A 17102-nucleotide genomic window follows, 5' to 3' on the forward strand; every position below is an offset into this window, starting at 1 on the left:
TGCGGCCACTTTGGAGGAAGTGAGGCAACAAAGAGATGTTGCCGAGCGAGATTTATCACGTATGGATAAAGAAAATAATGAGCTTAGGGCGAGGGTGTCCCAATTGGAGCATGAGTTAGATGTCATACGCCATGGTGAGAGTGAGAATGAAACGGACCCTAGTGAGGAGAGTGGGTTTGTTTCAACGACCCAAGGGTAGAAGGCCTTTATTTTAATCTTTAAGTATTTTAGTTAAATCGTTATGACTATGTTACATTTTCTCTAGTTTCCGTGCATGACAAAGTGAAAAATCCCTATCATGGGATAAGGTACCATGAGGGTACAAGATTTTGTATAAACTAGTACTGTTTTATGAACTGTGGTGGTTGTTTGCCTTTAATGGATTTCCATAATTATGTTAAAACGGGCTATGAAGTGTTTGCTTAATTGGTTAAGTTCTATGACTATTATTGCACAAAAAGGCATTATATATATATATATATAGCTGTGTATATGATTGAAGCATGCGTACTATATGTATATACACGTCCAAGTCATGTGCAAGTGAGTATATTTGCTACTTTTTGGATACCACAATACCAATAAACATACGCATATAGGAAGCCATACAAATCCTTGATATGTTATTAGGCATGAATTCAGTAAAGTTAATAGAAAATAGAATCTGTTTTGAAGAATGGCATCAAGAAGACCATGGACACGGGGACATCCGTACTCATCAGATGAGGAGACAAATGGAAGCAATCATTCTGAACAAAACCAAGGAGAGCACGAAGGACCCAACGATGGGACAAACCAAGAAGAAAATGATCTAGTACACCAAATAGAAAACATTGAAGAATTTGCTAACCTACCAAGCCATGAGGACACCTATCAAAATTCCTTGGAAAATGATGAAGACTATGTGGACGAAATCAATCAAATGCTCGAAGAGGAAAATCCATATGAACCCGAGCACGGGGATGAGACAGAAGGAGACAGTAATAATCATGGGAAGCCGAGAAGGAATCAAGGTGAACAAGGAAACAAGATACTTGGCTTAGTGAAGGCAATTGTACAAGCTATGGGAGAAGCCAATAAAGGAGACAAAACGAAGGGACAATCGTACGAGAGATTCCTGAAACTAGGGGTAACCCAGTTTCATGGAACAAAACTCCCGAGTGAAGCGGAATCATGGCTAAGAAGCGTCGAAAGAGCACTGAAGATGTTAAAATGCGGAGACGCAAAGAAACTCGAATATGCTACTTTTCTCCTTCAAGGCGACGCCTATAGATGGTGGAGCTTATACCTGGAAAGGCAAAAGAAACCGGATGCGGTGAGCTGGAAGGATTTTACCATCCAATTCAAAAGACAGTACTATCCCCCAAGTTATATTGATCAGAAGATAAGCGAATTCTTCGAACTTAAGCAATGAGGGATGACTGTTTATGAATATCTACAGAAGTTTCAAGAGCTATACCAATTTTGTCTTGGGATATGTTCTACTGAGGAGATGAGGTGTAAAAAGTTCGAACACGGACTCCGGGAGAACATTCAGGACTACACCAAAACTTTTGAGTGTACTGACTTTGAAGTACTGTTAAGGAAGGCATACATTGCAGAAGCCAGGACTTTGAAGAAAAAGGAACAATTCCAGGAGAAAAGAAAGGCTCACGGAAGGTTTGACGAATGGCAGAACAAAAAGGGGTGGTCCTCGGGATCATCTAAATCCACAGACAGCAAAATGAAAACGGAGATGAGTCGCTTGAAGACTGGAGAAACCGGACAACGAGGAGGCTTCAATCTAGGATATCGTGGACGTGGAGGACAAGGAAATGCTGGGGGAAACCAACCACGGGCAGAGGTGGAGTGTTATGGGTGTGGACAAAAGGGACACTACAAAAGAGACTGCCCCCGCAGTGGAGATAGTTACTCGATGGGGCAATCTAATGCCACACCCAATAACGCTGTGAGAGGTGGAAGTAACAGCACAAACAATTGGCAACAAGGCAGAGGAAGAGGAAATGGTCGAGGGAGAGGAGCTCAATCTAATAGGCCCAATACTCAGACCAGTGGAAGCAGGATTTTTGCAGTGACCAGAGATGAGGCCCAGGAGTCAGAAAACCTCATCGCAGGTACCATGAGATTATTTAATGCCGCTATTACTGTCTTGATAGATTCTGGAGCTACGCATTCGTTCGTAGATGAAAATTTTCCTGTAAGAGATTTTCGTGAATTGGGGTGGTTAGATAAAAAGCTAAGCGTAATGTCAGCTTTTGGGAAATTGGTGACCTTTACTAGAATTTATAAAAATTGTGAGTTATGGGTAGCAGGAACCAGATTTGAAGTAGATCTAATTCCTGCTCAGATCCCTGATTTCGAATTAATTCTAGGAATGGATTGGTTAGAGAAAAACCAGGCAAAATTGAATTGTAAAACGAAGGAGGTGAACTTGTCAATTGGTGAAGGAAAATGGATAACATTCACAGGTGATAGAAGAATATTACCTAGGAGTATAATCACGGTTTGTGTAGCTAGAAAGATGGTTAAGAAAGGATATCCAGCATATTTAGCATATATCATCAATGGAGAGATTGAGAATTCCCAAATGGGGAACATACCAGTAGTGCAGGAATATGTAGACGTATTTCCAAAAGAATTACCAGGATTACCCCCGATTCGAGATATAGAGTTTTCCATAGACTTACAACCTGAAACTAAGCCTATCTCGATACCTCCCTATAGGATGGCTCCAGCAGAGTTAAAGGAATTGAAGGTACAACTGCAAGAGTTGTTAGACCTAGGGTTTGTACGGCCCAGTGTGTCACCATGGGGTGCCCCAGTATTATTTGTCAAGAAAAAGGACGGGACAATGAGGTTGTGCATAGATTATCGACAACTAAATAAAGTGACAATTAAGAATAAATATCCACTACCCCGAATTGACGATCTATTTGACCAATTGAGGGGAGCAAAGGTATTTTCAAAAATTGATTTGCGGTCGGGGTACCACCAATTAAGGATTAAGGGGTTAGATGTTGAGAAGAGTGCCTTCCGTACAAGGTACGGTCATTACGAATTTTTGGTGATGCCCTTCGGGTTAACAAATGCACCAGCAGCATTCATGGACTTGATGAATAGAATTTTCAAGAAATACCTCGACAAGTTTGTGGTAGTATTCATTGATGATATCTTAGTATACTCTAAGGATCATAAAGAACATGAAGAACACTTGAAGATTGTGTTGGAGACTTTGAGAGAACAAAGATTATATGCCAAATTTAGCAAGTGTGAATTTTGGTTAGAACGAGTCACGTTTCTTGGACACGTAGTGTCAGCACAAGGGATACTTGTGGATGACGAGAAGATTAAGGCGATAGAGAATTGGGAAGTACCTCGAAATCCTACAGAAGTTAGAAGCTTCTTGGGATTGGCTGGGTACTATCGACGGTTCGTAGAAGACTTTTCCATAATTGCATCCCCCTTGACTAAGCTTCTCCGAAAAGGAGTGAAGTATGAATGGTCGGAGGATTGTGAACGAAGTTTCAATGAATTAAAGAAAAGTCTTATCAGCGCACCAGTGTTAACCTTACCCAATGAGGTTGACGATTATGATGTTTACAGTGATGCTTCAGGGAAAGGTTTGGGTTGCGTACTCATGCAAAACGGTAAGGTGGTAGCTTACGCTTCAAGACAATTGAAGAAACATGAGACAAATTATCCAACGCACGATCTAGAATTGGCTGCAGTGGTGTTTGCTTTAAAAATCTGGAGACACTACCTCTACGGAGCAAAATTTTGAATCTTCACGGATCATAAAAGTTTGAAGTATCTACTCGATCAACGTGAACTGAACCTACGACAAAGAAGGTGGCTGGAACTTTTGAAAGACTATGATTTCACGATCGAATATCATCCAGGAAAGGCCAACGTGGTCGCAGACGCATTAAGTCGAAAGTCGGAGTTCGAACCTAGAAGGAGGAGATATGGCATGACAAAGACAAAGCCTGGATATGAATTGCAGAAGACTGGAATACGGTTGGAGGAAGATACTGGGAAAGGAAAACTGTTGACCCATTTTGTTACTAGACCAACGTTGGAGGAAGAAATCAAGGTTATGCAACTGCAAGACTCTCGGTATGCTAAGTGGCATGAACAAATTAAAAAGGGAGAAAATCGGATATACCGAATTGATGAGGAAGGATTTCTACGATTGGGAGACCGATTATTGGTGCCTAAGAACTGGGAAATAAGGAAGAAAATAATGGATGAAGCACACTTATCCCCATATTCTATGCATCCTGGATCTACGAAGATGTATCGAATGCTCCGCCCCTATTATTTTTGGCCAGCAATAAGCAGGGACATTGCAGAATACGTGTCAAAATGCTTGACGTGTCAGCAAGTAAAGATAGAACATCGAAGCCCAGGAGGAACACTTACTCAACCACCAATACCAGAGTGGAAGTGGGAAGACATCACGATGGATTTTGTTTCAGGACTCCCAAAGACTCGAACTGGGAAGGATGCCATCTGGGTGATTGTGGATCGACTTACAAAATCGGCACACTTTTTACCTGTTAGCACCACAGAATCCATGGACAGACTTGCAGAACTCTATGTGAAGGAAATTGTTCGATTACATGGAGTACCCAGGTCCATAATCTCAGATAGGGACACGCGATTTACGTCTAAATTCTGGGGACAACTTCAGAAGACGTTGGGAACACGCCTAGGTTTCAGTACGGCATATCATCCTCAAACAGACGGCCAATCAGAACGTACAATACAGACATTGGAAGACATGCTCCGGGCATGTGCTTTAGAATTTAAAGGAGGATGGGAAAAGTACATACAACTGGTGGAGTTCGCATACAACAACAGCTACCATGCTAGCATCGACATGGCACCCTTCGAAGCATTATATGGGAGGAAATGTCGGACTCCAGTATGCTGGGATGAAGAAGGCGTCCGCCAATTAGCTAGCAAGGAGATCATGGAGTGGACCCTGGAGAAGGTGAATATGGTCAAAGATAATCTCCAAGTGGCACGAGATCGGCAAAGGCGCGCGAGAAGTCATCGAGAAAGAGAGTTGGAGTTCAACGTTGGTGATCATGTGTTTCTGAAAATATCTCCACAAAATAAGTTGTCAATCAGCCAAGATTCATGCAAATAAGTCATGGTAATAGTCTATTATCGAAAGCAAAAAAAAGTAGCGAAACTAACGTAATATTTTGAGGTTTATGGAAACGATGGGGGTAAAATGGTCTTTCTACTATAAGTAAAAAAAGATATGAAGAATCAAATTTTACAAAAAAAAACCCAAACCCATTTCTTCTCCCCGCACGACACCCTCATTGTTGACAATCACTATTCGTCGTTCGGACATTGATGGTCCCAAAAGAACCCTAAGGTCCCGAGCAACAAAACCCAACCCTCATTATATGACGACAAGCCATAAAACAGTCAAAAATTCCTTGTGAAGCATGGAGGCGCCGCCTCATTTCATCGTCAATCCAGCCATTTTGGCTGCTTTTGGGGGAAATTGCAACCACCTTTGGACTCCACAGTCCAAGGAGCTTTAGAACTAGCCGAGTTTTGACCAAAACTGTCAAAAGTAGGTTATTGGAAGTTCAGGCTTCGGATGTCCTGCTAGGTGTACTTATAACCTAGTTAAGCAATAATTGGTGATCGATTTTCGGTGAAAGACCAGTAGAAGGTCATGGTAGGGCTAAAGAAGGGTTGTCAGTCGAGATTTATGATACTCGGTAATTGGTTTAAATGTATTTATTTGAGCATACCTTGACGAGATATTACATCATTTGTTACATGGGCATCATTTTTGGATCGTCATATCCGATTTATTCCTGTTATATATGAATTCTTCTTTTATTTCCATTCCGACACAAGTCATTAATTTTCTATATCCTATTAGGCATTTGGCTCACCCTATTCTCTTTTCTTGTCTTGGTTACCTTTGTTTTTAGATGAGCAGCTGTTGGGCGAGTGATATGGGGGTAGTCCATTTTGTTCCATTCACACTTTGAATTTCTAGTAGAACTACTTTGTCTATTCGGATGTTGGTAATTCTGCTGTCATACATATTATGGATGATTTGAGATTTTTTGGATATGTCTTTGGATTATGTCTATGACATTTGGGGTATTTAGACACTCGTTGGGATCAATATTCCTATATTTGGATATCCGATTGTGATTATTGCGTGGATTATACATGTTACATGATTTACATATTTAATTATGCTTTTAAGAAATTTTATGAGCCACTTTTAGGCACCTTTCATCTTTAGGATTGACTTTCATCACTTTATCATGTTCCTTTTTACCTGTGGAATTCGGTTAATTAAGATTGAGGTAAATCTCTTTATTTGTTACCAGTTACTAGTGATAAAGCCTTATCTTAGATAAAGTATTTATCATATGGTAAAGTGATAATCATCTTAAGACTGAACAAACTATTTTGATAAGTATTGGATTAACTTTTTATCATTTGTCAGATATTTTATCTAACAAGTCTGCAACAAAACATTTGAAGAAAATACTAGATCTTGGTTCGGATTCAAATTTTAGTTTCATGTTTATTCTCTCTATAAATTGAGCAATAGATCAAATGTATGTGTTAGAGACATGGATTCATTGTGAGAGAAAACACAGTAAAACCTTTGTGAAATACTTTGATGGATTCCAGATTCATAGGTGGTCACCCGAACACCCTTGGTGAACTCCAAGGTTGGTTTGAGTTAGGTGGATTCCCAACAAAATTGTCTCGTTTCAAATTCTTGGTGGATTCTGAGGTACATTACACAATTAAGGTGGATTCTTGCTATGTGAAACATACACTAGATAAAGGTGGGTTGTAGATAGAAATCGTGCAGTTTGGATTTTCTCGTAAAAATTGTGTAGTTTGGTTAGTATTTATTATTCCGTAAGTTTTCTTAATTGTTGACTATTGTAAGAACACGCATTTTCAGTTAATAATAATACTCAATTGATTAGTTAAAATTAAACATCAAATGTTAATTTGTATAAACACGTACAACATGAAATAATAATAGATTGATTATTGGTATAAGACTAGCAAAAATTAATAAATGCAGTAACTATTTCAGTAATTAATAATTTCACTCCTCCAAATCCTTCATGTTAGGTGATTGATTGCTATAATAATAGTAAAAATTAATAAATGCAGTAATTATTTCATTAATTAATAATTTCACTCCCAAAAAACAAACAGGGTTTAAAGTTTGAAGGGAAAGCCACGTTTGTAATTTTTATAAACACGTACAACATGAAATCATGCGACATACACTTCTTCCAAACTCTCGTCAATCACGAAACCCACGCTTGTCCAAAATCCCCTCACCACGTGTGATCTACTTCTCTCTACAAAACGCATACCCAAACCTTTACTTTCCAATCGTTCGAACGACGACCCGGAAATCGGTTTTCTCGACTTCTCAAAAGACTTCCCTTGGACGAATTTGGGGTTGAATGCGGTGTTAAAAGGGAGATATGGCGGGACAGGTGGTGAAAGTGAAGAGAGAGACTCTAGAGGCATGCATGACATGCCTTCTTTGTAATAAACTGTTGAGGGAAGCTACAACGATATATGTGTGTCTTCATACATGTAATTGCTCTCTCTTGGGTTCTTTTTAATTTATTTTATTAGATGGGTATGTTCTTGTTTTGCATATTATGATCTGGGTTCTTTGTATTTTGCGATTTCTTGATCTGGGTTGGTTCTTGTTTAGAAATTCGGACGTGCTAATTTTACGATTTCAAATTCATTTGCAATCCTTACGTTTTTCAATACTTGGATTCTTACATGGTTTTATCTATTGATTGCTTGCTACATGGTTTTATCTATTGCTTGATTTATTATAGTTATTAAATGTGTGGCTACATGTGATCTTATGTGGTTAATGCCATCAAGAATGATGATTGAAAATGTCATACACAGTTCATCGGCGGGTCTACACTCTTGATTCTATGTTTCATGTACTTAAGGAGCACCTGGAAGTTACTGCAGTTTTTCGTTTGCATTTTTTGAAGACTAGATGCAATTTGTGTTATTTTCTTGCTAGAAGCACAAATGAGTAGTTGTTTTACAAAAGCATCTATCCAAAAATATGCTGTTTATTGTAGTTAGCTTTGATGTTTTAATTGTTGATTTTTCTGACAAAAATATGTGACCTTTTCATTAAACACAAGGTTGTCGACGTAAATTTTTTTTAATTTTGAAATAATTTTTCACATGTCTTGTCATTGAATCGCTTTGGCTTAACTATATTTCAACATCCATTGTATTTGACCGAGACATAACTAGTCAAATCTTACCGTATCAATTGTTCTTCCTTGCCTGAAAAGCAAGTTCTGTCGTTTATTTCATGCTTAAGTGAATATATTGATCATTGTTTTTGGATCTAATTTTCTTTTACATTCTGGTTCTAATAATTTAGGACAGTTGGTGATCATCCTGGGATCTTCTCTGCCTCCTTATTTGTATAGGTGCTTTGACTATTGGTCAGCAGAGGGCATAAATTTCTCATATAGGGACAGAGAAGCTGTTTAAGACCTTCTCTTTATAGTGTGAAAATGTTCGTATCAATTTGCAGCTTTTGCTGTGCTTTGAATCCAATTTCCTTGTTAGCAGAATGTGTCCTCGTACATGGTAGATCTAAACATTCTATCATTTTGAAAAAAAATATATATTAAAAAGAAACGGCATACAGGTTACTTTCACTATTAAGTTGATGTTTGGTATTGAGGCCCTGAGGCAGTTTAACTTAGTTATTTGCCGACTTTCGTAACTCTAAAGTGGATCTGGAGTCAGATAACGAGGTTTTTACGAAGGAGGATAGTGTGTTGTCAAACTGCTTATAAATAAGGGTCACATAAACTAGTTAACACACGTGCAAAACTTCTTTATTCCATCATATCCTTACTTCTTAATTCTTATCATTATGTCTTCTCCTTTTTAATTCTTATCACTGTGTTATCCTTCATTTTACTTATTATTGAATGATCTGAAAAAGGATATTACCTGCATTTGTCTACCATGATTTTCTTTCTTTTCTGTGGAAAGGAAATTAAGGGAGGGGGCATGTTTTTTGTGTGTGCATTACATTATTTGTAGAACTTATACCTTCCAGTTCCTACATCATCTCCATAGAACCTTTTGATTCGACGATTAGTTTCTAATACTTTGATTTTGATATCATAACAATCTACAGGAAGTGCATATATGAGAAGCTCTCAGATGAGGAGGCAGATTGCTGTCCTGTATGTGATATTGATCTAGGGTGTCTGCCGGTAAAGAAGCTCAGGTCAGTAGCTGATTCTGAATTCTTGATCTCTCTTTAGTATACATGCACATAAGCATCGTCAAACTAGCTCGGCGACATATGACACATGTAACGACGTTAAGTAGATACTTCTTTCTTTTTCTATTTCTGTTTTTTCTCTCATTTCCTTTTCCTTTCTTTTGCTTTTGGTTGAATGAACCACATTTCTGTTTTTTCTTTTTTTTTGTAGTCGTATAAATTCCATATAGATGTAGGCAGATTTCTTGAGTTCTTCATGCAAAGGGGTCTACTTAGACTGATGGCTCTATGTTTTTAAGACTTGTCAAACTAATAGCCAGTGTTGCCAATTATTTTAGAAAGGTCTATGCTCCTGAGTAATTAATCCAGACAAGCCATTCCTTACCTGCTTGGTATTGTTGATCTTTACTTTTTTTTACAAATAGTATGTTTTGGCTTTTCCTAGAATGTTTTAGTTGAAATGTTACTGAAAGTAGACTTTGGGGGCTGACATCTTCAGAAGAAAAAAGGACTAACTCAGTGAAAAAGGTTTTAACAATGGAGGCTAAGTCTGGGAAAAGCAACTGCAACATCTTAAATATGCTTGAGAAATTTTCATGTTGCAAAAGACATCCTCGGCCTTCCTTTCAGACTGTTCTTTATGTAGTTCTTCTTTAAGAAATTCTAAATTGTATGCACAGATCCCTATTTTCTGGTTGCACGTTTACCTTTATTTGCTTTGTGTCCCCTTTTTCTGTCTTCAATCTTATTTTCTGTTTTATGCTATTAGATGATCTCCCCTCATAGTCACTTCTGCCTTGTATCAAAATATCTCAATCATACGGTTCTTTTCCTGGATCTAAATGTCATAGATTCAAATATTCTGTTCTCAAATCTATTGAATCTTCTTGTTTCCACATGGCCGTCTTGCATTCCTGTTCTCCAAGAAATTTAAGTGACTCATAACTGTTCATTTATTGCTCATTCGGTGTAAATGCTGGAGATATCTTATAGACTCTACTTGTTATAATTCTTTAAAATATATGTCCATTGAGTTGAAATATTTAGATAAGAATCGGAATGGTTGCAAGGCCACTAGCAAGACCAATGCTTTCCTCACTAGTTGGATACTAATGTTGGAGAAAAAGTCTGAGAATCAGTGGTATGAATGATTTAAGGTTGTAGTAGAGAAGGTCACATGTTTCTACAGAAGTTATAGTCATAGAATTGATGCGTTTTAAATAAACTATATATTAAATTAAATGAATTTGCACTCGACTTTTAGTCCTTTTTGTGTGTTAGTCTGTGTTCTGGATTTTTTTACTTGACTTTGAGTCGATTTTGGATATCAATTTTTATCCGCATGTACTGGTTGTGGGTGGTTCATTCATTCGGCAATCTGTGAGAAAACTTAAATAGTGCAGCGCAAACTAAGTAATAATGATTGTGTTTGCTGCAACCAATTGCATATTAATGTTTGCTTTTCCTTACTTCAATTCCTTTGTTACAAAGTGGAGTCTGGAAGTTTCATTGAATTACTTTTCCTGCTATTGGGATTTCTTTTAATAACTTTCTAGCAAACAATTAGCTGATACTACATATCTTGAAGCTCCTTCTATATTTTTCAGGCCTGATCATAATTTGCAAGACATAAGGGCAAAAATATTTCCTTTCAAAAGAAGGAAGATTAAGGCCCCTGAAGTTACACCTTCTATTGCAGCGCCTGCTAAGAGGAAGGAAAGATCACTGTCATCGCTGGTGGTCAGTGCTCCCAAAGTATCAACCCAAACAGGCTTGATGGGAAGGAGAACAAAAGCTGGGGTGAGAAAAGATGCACCTTTACGAGGCTGTGGTTTTATTCTAGACCTACCCATTAAGAAAGTAGAGTTTTTCGAAGATCGTCCTATGAGCTCAAGCTCGCCTGATTCTCTGAACAAAACTGCTCAAATAAACGGTAGGTAAGGATGACTTGTTTTTGGCTCCTTATTGACTAGCTTGAGTTCCGATTGTGAGTTGTTTGCAAGCTATTCTTGCAATTGCATATTATGTTGCTTATGTTTTTTTTGTCATCCTTTTTCTTTTTTCTTTTTTTTTTGGGGGGAGGGGGGTGGGTGTTCTTCTTTATCTGTACTAAGAGTTCCTTATTAATTATAAATCAATACAGAGTTCTGATGTGGAGAATTCTCATGAACGCAAGGCTAAAGAAGATATAGAGAATGATGTTGATGTTGGAACAGTAGAAGGAAAAGTTGATCTCTGGACACCAGTAAACTGTCTTGTGGAAGCTACTAAAAGATCCAAATCTTCAAAGTTGAATTTGCAACCACCTTCCCTTGCTAAGTCGGAGACATCCAATGGCCATGCATATGAATTTTATTCACCCTTGTCCAAGGCCAGAAAAGCTTCTCTTACTTCTCAAGACAGTAAAATTCTTATGACTAAATCCAAAATTAAAGAGCGTGGAAATCATACTAAGGTTGAAGATATTAAGGGGGGACAACTTTGCTTCCAGGACCAGTGAACCGGAGACGGTTCCGTGCAGCATCACGAAAAAAGGCAGTTATGTCTGAAGGGCGGTGCACCTCGGTACAAACCATGGTAGATACTTCAGTTACTAAGTGCAACAGAAGAGACAGACCAATTTGGTTCTCTCTAGTTGCTTCCGAAGACCAGTAAGCTGGCCCTATCGCCTAAAACATTCAAAATAATTTTCATTTTCAAAGCTTGATTTCATTGATGTAATGTTACTTTCTGAATTATGGTAAATACTTCAGGAAAGGAAATGAGTCATTGCCGCAGATTTCTGCTTGTTACTTGAGGATTAGGTGAGTTCCTATGATCTCGTTTCGCATTTGAAATCCTCAGTTGTGTAATTTCTTTTAGTTCATGTTCTGATTTCTATGCCTATTAATGTCTTCTTGTTGCACTAAATTTTCAACCAAGTTTACTTGTGAATTATGCATTTCTAGCAAGAACTCATGAAAATTAAGAGGTCTATCCACATGTGCATTATCCACTAGATTTCTCTCTTTTGATGTCATAAAAAAGACAAGGTTTTTTCCCGCTGGTCAGGTGTGGGCTTTTATTAAATTAAAGCTAATAGTAGCTATTAACATGCAAAGGAAGCTTCGGTGAACCTGCAATCTCTCAGTGAGTTTGATGATTTACGGCACCTTCACTTGGGTGTGTGCCTTAATCCCTTCTGTTAATGTGCTTGCATTTGTGTTGACATATGAGTGCTTCTACTAGATCTCCTAGGAGTTTGGTTTTTTTTTTTATGACACAACTATCACTCTCATACCATAACAATGTAAAATGTGTACACTCTGTTTAAGATGTTTCAAGTACATGGAAAGAGAACATCTCGTTAATTTGAGAACTAGATAATATACAGAACTGTTGCCCTCTTTAGTTTGTGTTGAGTTGATGTCCTCTGCACTAAATTTATTTCCCATGTATTTGGGAAGGAGCGTGATTGTTTCTCAATAAGTTAAAGTATGAGTTCTTAATTTTTCTTTTCAATTTGCTTATATTAATAATTGAAATTTTACTCTATCGTAATTGTAGGCAGACCTTCAGATATGGTCATCTACTAAGTGTCATATTGTATTGAAACTTTTGTTTGGTGCATTGTAGGGATGGTAAAATGCCTGTCTCGTTCATCCAAAAGTACCTTGTTAAGAAACTTGATCTTTCAAGTGAGGCTGAGGTGACCTTTTCTTTCTTTCCCTTTTATTAGGATGACATATTCCAAGTTTCTGTTAATGCTATTTATGTTTTCTTTTCTTTTAAAAAAAATATATGCTTGCTCTATGATGGGAAAGATACGATATCAACAAGACTATTTGATCTAGGTTAAGGGTAGCACTGATTGAATGTCCAATGCGGAAATTATTTTAGATGGCTTGGCCATGAAAAGGTAGGGATATTGATGTGGTGAGTGTGTAGCTTTAGGTTGGAACAAATGGCAATGGAGAACTCACATAGTGGATTCCGCGAATTTCTCTTGTGGATTCATGTAACCAACTCCAACTTGTTTGAGATAAGACTTTGATGGTGATGATTGCCTATGATTGATTCATTGTTCTTTCTTGAAAGCTAGAATACTGTAAGTACGTACGGTTGTGTACATCTCCTCCTCTCCAGACACCAGTGCAGGAGTTTTACGTACAAGAGTTTACTTTTTTTATTAGTTTACAAAATGTTGTTGCCTAAGCACCAGAAACTTGTGGGAGTCTTGTGCACGAGAGTTGCTTATCCTTTTCTTTAATCACCTTTATCTATAATTCGCAAACATTATTGCTAGAAGGGAAAGTTGTTGCCAGTTTGAGGACAATTATTTCCATAAATGACTTCAGCATTTGATTGTTGTGTTAATAATTTTCTGTAGGCTAATGAATGAAGTTAAATTTCTTGGTGTAACATTTTTACTAACGATATATAATGCATTTGACAGGTTGGGATTTTATGCCGAGGTCACCCGGTGCTTCCAACGCTGCAGTTACATAGCTTAGTGGATATATGTTTTGGTACAGCACCGACATCGAAGAAGGTACAGGCATCCGTTGGCTCCTCGGCCAAGGACTTTGTAATGGTCCTGTCATATTGTCGAAAAGTCATAGCGTCTTAAAACGAGTTACATAGCTCGGTTGATGCTCTTTTTAGGCTTCCCAGATTGCCTTTTCGTAAGTGATACAAGAATATCATTCTCATCGGCTATTCCTAATCCTGGTCTTGAAAATGTTGGAATAGGAATTATATTTTCTTCATACGACCTTTGATATGTACCAACATGAAAATGGTGTTCCACAATATCCTTCATAGGTAAACCTGACCTAGTTATAGCAATAGCTGCATGAGAACAAAGGGAACCTAGCCAGCTGACAATTGTGACAAGAACATTTGTCATATTTGCACATGGTATAGACATGTGCAACGCAGAGATAGCGGTGCAACATTGAGAAGGAATGAAAGAATTTGTATAGGAGAGAGTAAGAGGCGACGAGGTAGACCTAAAAAGATATGGCTAGAAGTAATAAGAAAGAATATGAATTTAATATGAGTGGATGAGTGTATGATCCATGATATAAATGAATAGAGAAAACAAATACATGTGGTGGATTTTTGGTGATATTCTCATAGACTGATGTAGTCGAGTCTAAAATTTTGGTATAAAGTGGATGATGAATATAATGATTTGGACTCAATATCCCATTCCACTTAGCTGCTTCTTTCCTCTTCTCTGAAAACCAATTCATAAGCTTTATTCTTATGGCATCTATCATAGGCATGATGGGCAAGCTTGTAGCATCAATTATCCATGCATTGAAAGACTCTGCAGCATTCGATGTCATCTCATCATATCGACATGCTCAATTATACGTATTGGTTCGATTTTCAAAGTGTAACCCTTGTAGAAAAGTATCCACAATAGAACATCCTTTTCTTCTTAATTCATTGAGCTTCTCGCTAAACAACGCTTCTGTTGGAGCATGCACACATTCACGAAATAAAAACACCATTTTCTCCCTGAAAGTATTTGTAAATGCACAACGACTGAATTTATCCCTAAGGTAGTTCTTCAAATGTTGTCGATAAAAAAATGGTTGGTTGTAGGGAAAACTTTGTGCAAAGCATCCAATAAACCATCATTTCGATCTGTAACAAATGTAAGTTGACATTCAGACCTAACAATCTTGTATAGTTTAGACAAAAACCAAAACTAATTCTCTTGATTCTCTGAGTCCACAACCGCAAAAGCCAAATGATACAAACTTGAAACCAAAAAAGTAAGATTAAAGACATCAATACAATTAATTATAAAAATAGTAAGATTATAAATATAAACAATAAAACAATGACATTAAGTAATAGTAACAGGAATACACTAACATTAAAAATATTAATATTAAAATAGGTAAGATATCAATTACCTTGGTTACCGTCCTTTCTGATGGTAGATAATATGATACCCTTAAACCTTTCCTTAACGAATGTCCCATCCATGAACAAAATCCACCTACAAAATTTGATACCACGAATGCAAGCATGAAATGCAACGAAAATACGATGAAATCTCTTCTATTCATCATCCACTTCTAAAATATTATGACTACCAGGATTATAAGTCATAGCAGCTTCCACATACCACCTTAGTTGTTTAAAGGACTCACTTGGTTCACCAAAATACATGGACCTAGCGTTAGCAACAACTCTCCATGCCTTTTTATATGGTACAATCAATCCATAATTTGTTTGCATAAGATTTACCACGTCAACTCCAGACAATGCTGGATTAATTCTAATATGGTCCTTAATCGTCTCTGCTATGTGGTTAGAACTCAACCTACTAGAATCACCATTAGATAAAAAAAATTAACAACTGTGCTCTTTTATAAATTTCTTCACATAAGAAAATCTATTCACCGTCAAATTCAATGCAGATACATACGAACTACATCCCTGTGAATATTTCTCACTACACTTGGCTGAATATCTACAAAATGCAAACCTAAATCCCTCTACACCTCCCTCAAATATCCGCGCAACATGAGTAATAGCATGAGACCAATGAGATGAAAACAACAATCTCTTACTAGTTAAAAAATATTGATTATCCAGAAGATTATCTTCAATTTCACAAACAGTAACATTAACTGATGTTCCTGTTCTCCAATAACATGTTTTCATCCCTATTAATGTAAATTATCTAAATCAACAACTTCTGAAGACATGGACAATACATTTGGGTTCCCAATTATTACTATTTCTTGATCAACTGTTGAAACAGTAACATTACTAGCAGCAAACTTCAAACCAAACGCACGAGCTAAACATATCATACTCTCTAATTCATCTTGATTCCTCAATAAGCAACTAAGATGTCCAGGCAAAGAATACAAAATATAAATACTATCACTAACACAACAACTCCAACAATCAGACAACTTACATACTAAAAAATTAAATTCAAAACCACTACCAATCTTCAAAACCATAGCTTGAGAACCAAACTTACAAAGTAACAATAACTCTTCCTCCATCATAAACGATCAACAAAGTAAACAAATCTCAACTGGAAGCACACATATTGTGTATGTTAAATTTAATTGACTCTTTCAAAAAATCAATCTCTACTGTACTCCAAAATGCCTTGGTTAATCCATAAACAATAGCTGATAATGTAGATCATAGGTTCACCGATCATGTAATCAACTTCAACTAGGGAGGCGATGGCAGAGACAAGACTGAGATCATTTTTAACGATTACGAGATGATCCTTTTTTCCTTTTATTATTTATATGAAGGTCAAATTTGGAATTATGGAAATTTTAAACATTTTTATAACATAAACAAAAAAATGGACTTATGAGGGATAAAGTTTTTTAGAGTGGACTTAGATGTCCTACTAAACTATAAACAAAGGTTTTTTATGGGTTCAAATTAGTATGGGCTTGTGTCGGGCCTAGAAAGACAAAGCCGTGCGGGACAATATGAGTTGGCATAAAATGAACAAAGTACTACACATAATATCTTTACCATATCGATCACTTCGGTAAGTCAAAAAATTCAACCGTTAAAGTTACCGGCCGCATCGATTGGTAAACTGAACAGTTAGTAATGGTTAGTTGACAACCAGTAAACCGATCAGTTAGTAATGGTTAGTTGACAATTGGTAATTTTACCAATAAGACTCCATAACCTCTACACCTACTTTCTAAGAGTGTGTTTAGATTGAGGGATTTGGAGAGAATGAAAGGGGAGAGAAGAGAAGGGGAGGGAAGAGAAGAGAAAGAGAAGA

The 17102-nt window shown here is 37.2% G+C and overlaps 1 pseudogene; it reads left to right on the forward strand.

The window, feature by feature from the left end:
- Positions 1-7326: 7326 nt before the first annotated feature.
- LOC120010681 lies at positions 7327-14149 on the forward strand (annotated as a pseudogene).
- Positions 14150-17102: the final 2953 nt, after the last annotated feature.

Source organism: Tripterygium wilfordii, chromosome 12 (assembly GCF_013401445.1).
Source record: "Tripterygium wilfordii isolate XIE 37 chromosome 12, ASM1340144v1, whole genome shotgun sequence".
NCBI classification, from domain to species: domain Eukaryota; kingdom Viridiplantae; phylum Streptophyta; class Magnoliopsida; order Celastrales; family Celastraceae; genus Tripterygium; species Tripterygium wilfordii.